Source organism: Schistocerca gregaria, chromosome 3 (assembly GCF_023897955.1).
Source record: "Schistocerca gregaria isolate iqSchGreg1 chromosome 3, iqSchGreg1.2, whole genome shotgun sequence".
Classification (NCBI taxonomy): domain Eukaryota; kingdom Metazoa; phylum Arthropoda; class Insecta; order Orthoptera; family Acrididae; genus Schistocerca; species Schistocerca gregaria.
The window spans coordinates 814,629,539-814,639,905 of record NC_064922.1 but is presented as its reverse complement, the minus strand read 5'-3'; the positions used below and the strand labels follow the sequence as shown (position 1 = coordinate 814,639,905).

Genomic DNA, 10,367 nt, shown 5'->3' with positions numbered 1-10,367 from the left:
GCATGCCTGTATTCGTCGTGGCATACTATCCACAAATTCATCAAGGCACAGTTTGTCCAGATTATCCGTAGATCCCTCAGAGTTGTTGGTGGATCACGTCATCCATAAACCGCCCTTTTCAATCTATCCCAGGCATGTTCGGTAGGGTTCATGTCTGGAGGACATGCTGGCCACTCTAGTCGAGCGTTGTCGTTATCCTGAAGGGAGCCATTCACAAGATGTGCACGATGGGGGCGCGAATTGTCGTCCATGAAAACGAATGCCTCCCCAATATGCTGCCGATAAGATTGCATTAGCGGTCGGAGGATGGAATTCACGTATCGCACAGCCGTTATGGCGCATTCCATGACCACCACCGACGTACGTCGGCCCCACACAATGCCACTCCAAAACATCAGGGAACCTCCTCCTTGCTGCACTAGCTGGACAGTGTGACTAAGGCATTCAGCCTGACCGAGTTGCCTCCAAACACGTCTCCGACGATTGTCTGGTTGAAGGCATATGCGACACTATCGGTCCATTCGACATGTTCTTGGGTCCATTTGTACCGTGCAGCACGGTGTCGTGATTGCAAAGATGGACTTCGCCATGGACGTAGGGAATGAAGTTGGGCTTCATACAGCCCATTGCGCACAGTTTGAGTCGTATCAGAACGTCCTGCAGCTGCACGAAAAGCATTATTCAACATGGTGGCGTTACAGTCAGGGTTCCTCCTAGCCATAATCCTTAGGTAGCGGTTATCCACATCAGTAGTAGCCCTTGGGCGGCCTGAGCTAGGCATGTCATCGACAGTCCCTGTCTCTCTGTATCTCCTCCATGTCCGAACAACATTGCTTTGGTTCACTCTGAGACTCCTGGTCACCTCCGTTGTTGAGAGCCCTTCATGGCACAAAGTAACAATGTGGACGTGATCGAACCGCGGTATTGACCGTCTAGGCATGGTTGAACTACACACAACACGAGCCGTGTACCTCCATCCAGGTGAAATGACTGGAACTGATAGGCTGTCGGACCCTCCGTGTAACAGGCGCTGCTCATGCATGGTTGTTTACATCTTTGGGGCGGGTTTAGTGACATATCTGAACAGTGAAAGGTCTGTGATAGGTTATCGACAGTCAACGTCTATCTTCTGGAATTCTGAGGACCGGGGCAATGTAAAACTTTTTTTGATGTGTGTGTAATATGTGAAACTCATCAGATCAGGTGCTGATTCTTGTGTAACCTCTGTCAAACCAACAACAGCATCATCAGAATCTTAGAAGTTACTCTATTTCTAATTTATAAAATGCTTTAAGGCTTGTGAAATTAATTTCAAAGAAAATGCTGTTATGTGGATAAAACTGTGTGCTCCGAATATTTATATTTCATTTTAAAGTCGTACTACACATTGTTATTGCCTTGACTAAACAGGGGAATTTAGTGATCGTCAGCCCGCTCCCATATCGGGGAATTAAATGACAAGGGAATAATGCACTGCAGGTCATCTTTTAAAGTATGGAGTTAACAACACAATCTCTTATATATTACACTCGTAATTATGGTGCTTGCCCCACTTACACACAGTCGAAGATGGAAGATGACGTGTTACACGCGAAATTTAACCGACAGGTAGAAGATGCTGTGATATGCAAATAATAAGCTTTTCAGAGCATTTATACAAGGTTGGCCGCGGTGGTGACACATACAATGTGCTGACATGGGGAAAGTTTCCAACCGACTTCTCAAACAGCAGTTGACCGGTCTAGCCTGGTGAAACGTTGTTGTGATGCCTCGTGTAAGGAGGAGAAATGAGTACCATCACGTTTCCGTGATGGTACTCATCGCGATTGCGGTTTATCGTATCTCGACATCGCTGCTGGCGTTTGTCGCGATCCAATGACTGTTAGCAGAATATGGAATCGGTGGGTTTATGAGGGTAATACGGAACGCCGTGCTGGATCCCAACAACCTCGTATCACTAACAGTCGAGATGAGAGGCATCTTATCCACATGGCTGTAACGGATCGTACAGCCATGTCGCGATCCCTGAGTCAACAGATGGGGACGTTTGCAAGACAACAACCATTTGCACGAACAGTTCGACGACTTTTGCAGCAGCATGGACTATCAACTAGGAGACCAGGGCTGCGGTTACCCTTGACGCTACATCACAGACAGGAGCGCCAGCGATGGTGTACTCAACGACGAACCTGGGTGCACGAATGGCAAAACGTCATTTTTTCGGATAAATCGAGGTTCGGTTTACAGCATCATGATGGTCACATCCATGTTTGGGGACATCGCGGTGAACGCACATTGGAAGCGCATATTCGTCATCGCCATACTGGCGTATCACCCGGTGTGGTGGTATGTAATGCCATTGGTTACAGGTCTCGGTCACCTCTTGTTCGCATTGACGGCACTTTGAACAGTGGACGTTACATTTGAGATTTATTACGACCCGTGGCTCTACCCTTCATTCGATCCCTACGAAACCTACATTTCAGCAGGATAATGCACGACCGCATGTTGGAGGTGCTGTACGGGCCCTTCTGGATACAGAAAATGTTCGACTGCTGCCCTGGCCAGCAGATTCTCCAGATCTGTCACCAATTGAAAACGTCTGGTCAATGGTGGCCGACCAACTGGCTCGTCACAATACGCCAGTCACTACTCTTGATGAACGGTGGTATCGTGTTGAAGCTGCATGGGCAGCTGTGCCTGTACACGCCTCCAAACTCAGTTTGTCTCAATGCCCAGGCGTATCAAGGCCGTTATTACTGCCAGAGGTGGTTGTTCTGGGTACTGATTTCTGAGTATCTATCCATCCAAATTACGCGTAAATGTAATCACTTATCAGTTCGAGTATAGTATATTTGTCCAATGATACCCGTTTATCATTTGCATTTCTTCTTGGTGTAGCAAGTTTAATGGCCAGTAGTGTAGCTTATTGTGATGTTACTACAAATAAGAAACTGTTTCGTTTTAGGAATATCTGAACAATTTAGAGGGTACTTATAGAATTCATGAAATATTTTAAAAATCACTGTAGGTAAATGTCTACACGTTGTGTAACAGATGGTACAGAATGTGAAAAATAAATTCTCCAAGGTTTTTTTTTTTAACTTCATACCAGCAAGATAGTGTAGAAAACTATCGACTGTGATTCAGCCGACTGTATTTGTTGAATATGACTGCAAACCAGGCAGGGAAAGTGTTTTGTGTACTGCCAATCGGTGGTGAGTATGGAAATCTATGTCAAACTTTGCAAGACACCAACGGTCTAGAACAACATAGTGAAGTGGCAAAAGAAATTCGAGGAGGATGGTTGTTTGCGTGATGCAAAACGTTTGGTGCGGCAGGGCTTGTGAGAAGAGACAGTGAACATTGTGAGGCATGTCATATTACGAACCCCCACAAAGTCTACGTATCGAGCTAATACAGAATTGAACATCCTTCAGCGAAAAGAATGGAAAATACTTTGTAAGCGATTGAGAGTAAAACCTTACAAATTGCAGGTTCTTCAAGTATAAGCCATGACGACTGACTGCACTGTCTTCATTTCAACACCGTCTAGAAAATGAAAACATCGCAACCAAATTAATCATCAGTGACGAATCCACTTCTTTCGCAAAATGTTAACCGGCACGACATATACATAACAGGCATAGAGAACCACAGGCAACTGTCGTAAAAGTCGGTCATTCTGGGGAAGTTAAAGTATTCTGTGACGTGACACTGCTTCTTCGTCGCTGAAAGGTCTGTCAATGTTATCACCTATCCTGACTGTCTGTAATTGCGGCACATGACATAACTTGAAACTGATAGAGTTTCCGTCTTTCAATAAGATGCCTCTATTCACGTTTCTACAGTCGTGTACGGATTACCTGAATGCGAAGCTGTCCCGTACCTGGATAGGCGGTGCTTCAGAACCCGGCCTTCTTCAATTCCTGTAGCCACCATGATCGCATAACTTGACACTTTGCGATTTTTCATCCCGGGATTACACCATGTGTAGTGTATTTGTTCCACCTCTACCACAGATCTTGGAAGACATGGCACACCACACCGCAGCGGATACGTTGGGTCGGATATGTGCAGAACTGGACTCCCGATGAGATTTGAGCCGTATGAGGAATAGCGGAAACAGAGAAAGATCTATAAACATAGTAAAAAACCCTTTTCTTGGTTATTTTGACCATTCATCTGAATAGATATTTCGAAATGTTTCATGGACTTGATAATCATCCTGTATGTTATGTAGTACTGTACGTCTAGGAGGCGTACAAGCTACTTCACAATTCACGTTACATAGTTCTAGAGGTAGTAGAATGCCTTAGAATATCAAGTTTTGCATAGGAACCCATGTGTGGAATCTTCTTACGACGATACAGAGCGCTAAAGTTATAGCCGCCTGCGTAACTCAGTGATGATGTTACAGACCCTCAAGGATGATGGAGAAGGGAAAATGTATCAATATGAGGTAAGGGTCACTGTACTGGAAACCAACGAGTCGAACGTTGTAGGTGAAACTGTTTTGAGAACTCTGACAGTGGAATACATGGACCAATACTGTTGTTGTTAAGATTGTAGGTAAGGCAACTTTAAGAGGTGACAGGTTAGAAAAAAACGAGGAAAAATGTCTAGTAAACATGGACTCTAAAATGCGTACCTTAAGAGCTATGAGCGTTTGTTCAATAGGGGAGATGTGTTTAACAGTAGCGAAGATGATCAAGTGTTCATAGCTCCTCGGGTATGAATTTTAGAGCCAAACATGTCTTCGTCCATACTACTAGATCTGAAAGTTGTAAACGCTACATTTTTAGCAACAGCAGTACCAGTACACACGAGGGTTGGAACTTCAATAATGGCAACTCTTTATTTACAGCTCTTACAAAATAGATACGACTGGTCGTATGCTGTATTCCAAATATGAATAGCATAGAGACAGAAGTGATGACACTTTCTGCAAGACCTGATCATCGTTTTGCAGGACAATTCTCAAGCACGTACAATGCAAGCTATTACTGACTGGTTTGACTGATGGAGCTGCTAAGTGCTATTACACCTACTCCATTCCCCTGAATTAAGCCCTCGTTAGTTCAACTCAATTTCTAAACTAAAGGAAACACTTCACGGCATTCGCTTCAGAACTGCTATAAATTTGTCGGGCACAGACAGCGCCGCTCGTACTGTTCAACACACCTCGCTCTGCTAAGAGTATCCTACGGCTTCCACATCGCTGGCAACGGGTTATACACAATGCTGATGAATGCTTTGAAGGTCAGTAAAACTTTGAAACACGTATCTATTTTGTACGAGCTGTAAATAAATAGTTGGCACTATCAGTCTGCAGCTCGTGGTCGTCCGGTAGCGTTCTCGCTTCCCACGCCCGGTTTCCCGGGTTCGATTCCTGGTAGGGGCAGGGATTTTCTCTGCCTCGTGATGACTGGGTGTTTTGTGATGTCCTTAGGTTAGTTAGACTTAAGTAGTTCTAAGTTCTAGGGGACTGATGACCATAGTTGTTAAGTCCCATAGTGCTCTGAGACATTTGAACCACTATCAAAGTTCCAACCCGCGTATATTCAACTGTCAGAGATACCAGAATGATTTTCGCTTGTAACTTTCAACTCGTTGTCTCAAATTGCTACATCTATCCACCTCCACTTTCCCCCATGAACCATGTACCATGCCGTTGGTGGGGAGACTTGCGTGCCTCAGTGATACAGATGGCCGCACCGTAGGTGCAACCGCAACGGAGGGATATCTGTTAAGAGGCCAGACATACGTATGGCTCCTGAAGAGAGGCAGCAGCATTTTCAGTAGTTGCAGGGGTAACAGTCTGGATGATTGACTGAACTGGCCTCTTAACACTAACCAAAACGGCCTTGCTGTGCTGGTACTGCGAACGGCTGAAAGCTAGGGGAAACTACAGCCGGAATTTTTCCCGAGGGCATGCAGCTTTACTGTATGGTTAAATTATGATGGCGTCCTCTTGGGTAAAATATTCCGGAGGTAAAGTAGTCCCCCATTCGGATCTCCGGGCGGGGACTAATCAGGAGGACGTCGTTATCAGGAGAAAGAAAACTGGCATTATACGGATCGGAGCGTGGAATGTCAGATCCCTTAATCGGGCAGGTAGGTTAGAAAATTTAAAAAGGTAAATGGATAGGTTAAAGATAGATATAGTGGGAATTAGTCAAGTTCGGTGGCCGGAGGAACAAGACTTTTGATCAGGTGAATACAGGTTTATAAATACAAAATCAAATAGGGGTAATGCAGGAGTAGGTTTAATAATGAATAAAAAAATAGGAGCGCGGATAAGCTACTACAAACAGCAGTGTGAACGCATTGTTGTGGCCAAGATAGACACGAAGCCGATGCCTACTACAGTAGTACAAGTTTATATGTCAACTAGCTCTGCAGATGATGAAGAAATTGATGAAATGTATGATGAGGAAAAGAAATTATCCAGGTAGTTAAGGGAGACGAAAATTTAGTAGTCATGGGTGGCTGGAATTCGAGAGTATGAAAAGGGAGAGAAGGAAACGTAGTAGGTGAATATGGATTGGGGGTAAGAAATGAAAGAGGAAGCCGTCTGGTAGAATTTTGCACAGAGCATAAATTAATCATAGCTAACACTTGGTTCTATTGTCATGAAAGAAGGTTGAATACATGGATGAACCCTGGAGATACTATAAGGTATCAGATAGATTGTAATGTAAACACAGAGATTTAGGAACCAGGTCTTAAATTGTAAGACATTTCCAGGGGCAGATGTGGACTCTGACCACAATCTATTGGTTATGAACTGCAGATTAAAACTGAACAAACTGCAGAAAGGTGGGAATTTAAGGAGATGGGACCTTGATAAACTGACTAAACCAGAGTTTGTAGAGAGTTTCAGGGAGAGCATAAGGGAACAATTGATAGGAATGGTTGAAATAAATACAGTAGAAGAAGAATGGGTAGCTCTGAGGGATGAAGTAGTGAAGGCAGCAGAGGATCAAATAGGTAAGAAGACGAGGGCTGGTAGAAATCCTGGTAGAAAATGTTGGAACACGTGAGGCAATACTGACCTTACGCCTTATCTTAGAAGAAAGATTATGGAAAGGGAAACCTATGTTTCTAGCATTTGTAGACTTAGAGAAAGCTTTTGATAATGTTGACTGGAATACTCTGTTTCAAATTCTGAAGGAAGCAGGGGTAAAACATAGGGAGCGAAAGGCTACTTACAATTTGTACAGAAACCAGATGGATGGTATATGAGTCGAGGGGCATGAAAGGGAAGCAGTGGTTGGGAAGGGAGTGAGACAGCAAAGGACTTGCAAGAGTAGCTGAAAGGAATTGACAGCGTCTTGATAGGGGGATATAAGATGAGCATCAACGAAAGCAAAACGAGGATAATGGAATGTAGTCCAATTAAATCGGGTGACGCTGCGGGAATTAGATTAGGAAATGAGACGCTTAAAGTAGTAAAAGAGTTTTGCTATTTAGGGAGCAAATTAACTGATGATGGTCGAAGTAGAGAGTATATAAAATGTAGGCTGGCAATGGCTAGGAAAGCGTTTCTGAAGATGAGAAATTTGTTTACATCGGATATGGAGTTAAGTTTTAGGAAGTCGTTTCTGAAAGTATTTATATGGAGTGTAGCCATGTGTGGAAGTGACACATGGAAGATAAATAGTTTAGACGTGAAGAGAATTGAAGATATCGAAATGTGATGCTACAGCAGAATGCTGAAGATTCGATGGGTCTTCATTAGTTACATTTTGTAGCACAATTTGACTAGAAGGGGGGATCGCTTGGTGAGACATATTCTGAGGCATCAAGGGATCACCAATTTAGGGCAGCGTGGGGGGTAAAAATCGTAGAGGGAGACCAAGAGATGAATACACTAAACAGATTCAGAAGGATGTAGGTTGGAGTATGTACTGGGAGTTGAAGAAGCTTGCACATGATAGAGTAGCATGGAGAGCTGCATTAAACCAGTCTCTGGACTGAAGACCACAACAACAATTTGTCAGGAGCACCTTCAGTGTTATAAGCGCCTGAAACACACAAGAGCAAAAGCAGATGCCAGACTGAGATTCATAAGAAGAATCTTAAGTAAATGTTATTCATCCGCTAAAGAAGAGGTTTAAAAAGCGCTTGCTCGACCGATTCTTGATTACTGTTTATCAAACTAGGACTCCTAAAATCATTCTTCCTACGCGGTAATCGCAAGAGAAACAGTGTGAGTTTGTTAACATAGATTTTCTTACACTTTATCTTATGTGAAAGTTATGTGCACAAACCATAGGATCTTTGGTAAATGTTGTGTCATTTTCACTGTCGTAATTATTAATGGTTTCATAACGGCTGCTGTAAATCGTCTTGTGACTCATTTCTTCGTCAATGTTCAAACACCATTGAGACGAAAAAAAGCAAACAAAATTATTCTTCCTTTTCTTCAGCATCTAACCATTCGATGCAACCTCTCTGCAATTTCACTTATATCTACTTCGAGCTTAAGCTGTATTCCTAATTTTAGGGGAGGTTACATGACAACATCTCCTTAAACAAAATAGTAGCATCCAATCCTTTATTTGACTTAAAATACATGGTCGCTGAATAAGTTTTATTTTCACAGTTGTAAGGGCTAGGATCAGTGGGAACGTACAGTGAGTATCGTGATTTTTGTCAGAGGCGGAACATCTGCAGCTGGAGGTCGAAGCCTACGAGCGAACTTCCGGGGCTCAAGCGGAAGCCTCGCTCGCCGACTGACGTCCTCCATCCGGACTGCCCCTCGCATCTCGGCCGCACCTGCGAACAGAGGCGTAGCAGGGTAAGCAATAGGTGCCGAAGAGTCTGAAACCGACAATGACAGAGGAACACACAAACAAAAAACTCTGAACATTAAAAAAATTCCTATATAAGGTAGTTTCGATATTTTATTAAGTAAAATGAATAGATGCTGAAGGAATTACTTAGGAAATGAAGCACTTAAAGTAGTAGAAGAATTTCGTTATTGGAACAGGAAAATAAAGGACGATGGTAGAAATAAAGAGGATATCAAATAGCCGATGGCAGTAGTACAAGATGTTTTTCTGGAAGAATTCGTCGTACGAACAACAACATTCCATATGTGTCTTCGGAGTCTTTCCTGGTCGCATGCTGCAGTAAAATCTTATCGGTTTACTAGCCATATCACTTTGAATAAAACACTCAGCTTTTCGATAGCTGTCCTCGGCATCGTCATCAAGAGTTAAAATCACTGACTGCCTGGCTTATATAGATGTAATAGCAGCATCTGGATCTTTTCTGAGAAGGCTAGAGAGACGCATACTTGGAAATTGGGCACTCCCACATCTAAAATAAGAGGTATGTTACGTCCCATTAAAGACAACATATACCTTCGAATTCCTGGCGTATATGGTGTCTACTGTGAATGTGCTAGATTCTACATAGGTCAACTATCCGTACTGTTGTGGTGCGTTGTGGCTAGCATTCGTGACATGTCAAACAAAGAGGACATCAGAAGTCGGCCCTGGGTGATCATTGCATACAAAACGGACGTAAAATACAGTCTCAAAAGGCGGGATTTCTGGCTCAAAAACCATCTTAGTGGGATTCCGCTGTAAAAGAAGCGGCCGAAATTAGCATGAGAAGTAACAGTTTTAATAGAGACCAGGGGTACACACTTAGTAGGGCATGGGGGATTACTTGTGGACATTGAGCGAAAGCAAAGACGTTGGCTTCGCGCTTGTCGGGACGCGGGAGCCACAGTTTCAAACATTGAGCCGGCCCTTCGCGGCGTCTGACGTCACTCGGTCCCGCGGCGGTAGGAAGCTACTAGGAGCTGCCCAAGTTGCCTTCCGCGCATAAGTCACTCCTGTTCTCTCTGGAAGGTTCCAGACGCTGCCATGAGAACTATAAAAGCAGGTCGCTCGCCACTCCCGGCAGTCAGTGATTTTCCTGATAACGATGGTGGAGACTGCATCGAAAGCTCGAACTATTTACTCAACGTGACGCCGCCCATTAACCGACAAGAATTTTTGAACGCCGAAATAAGTGACCTCGGGACAGATAAAAAGCTAGAATCAATCGACAAGGGAAAGGAAATTTGACACAGGGTTTGTGAATGAAGTTGGTCTCAATCCACGAGGAAACACGTTATTATGATGGACCAAAAAACTTTTAACGAATGTCGCAGTACACTTCAAAGGACACAGATACGTGACACTCATTTTCTGCACAGTCTCCAGGTCCCCAAGTCTCGGCAAAGAACGGTCGGAATCAACAATTCAGTACCTCTCCGCTACAAACCCGCTTCTAAGTCGCGGAAGCATTCCAGAATAGCTGTGTAAACGTCTCCATGGTTGATCCACGGAAAATATCTTGGCCCC

At 43.8% G+C, this 10,367-nt stretch overlaps 1 protein-coding gene across 1 annotated transcript in view; it reads right to left on the bottom strand.

The window, feature by feature from the left end:
- Positions 1-8,536: 8,536 nt before the first annotated feature.
- Positions 8,537-10,367, bottom strand: part of LOC126355068 (prolactin-releasing peptide receptor-like) — a 254,525-nt gene continuing 252,694 nt past the window's right edge. Inside the window, exon 2 of the mRNA XM_050005236.1 lies at positions 8,537-8,784. The gene's annotated coding sequence lies outside the window, so the exon portion shown is untranslated. The remainder of the gene's footprint in view (positions 8,785-10,367) is intronic.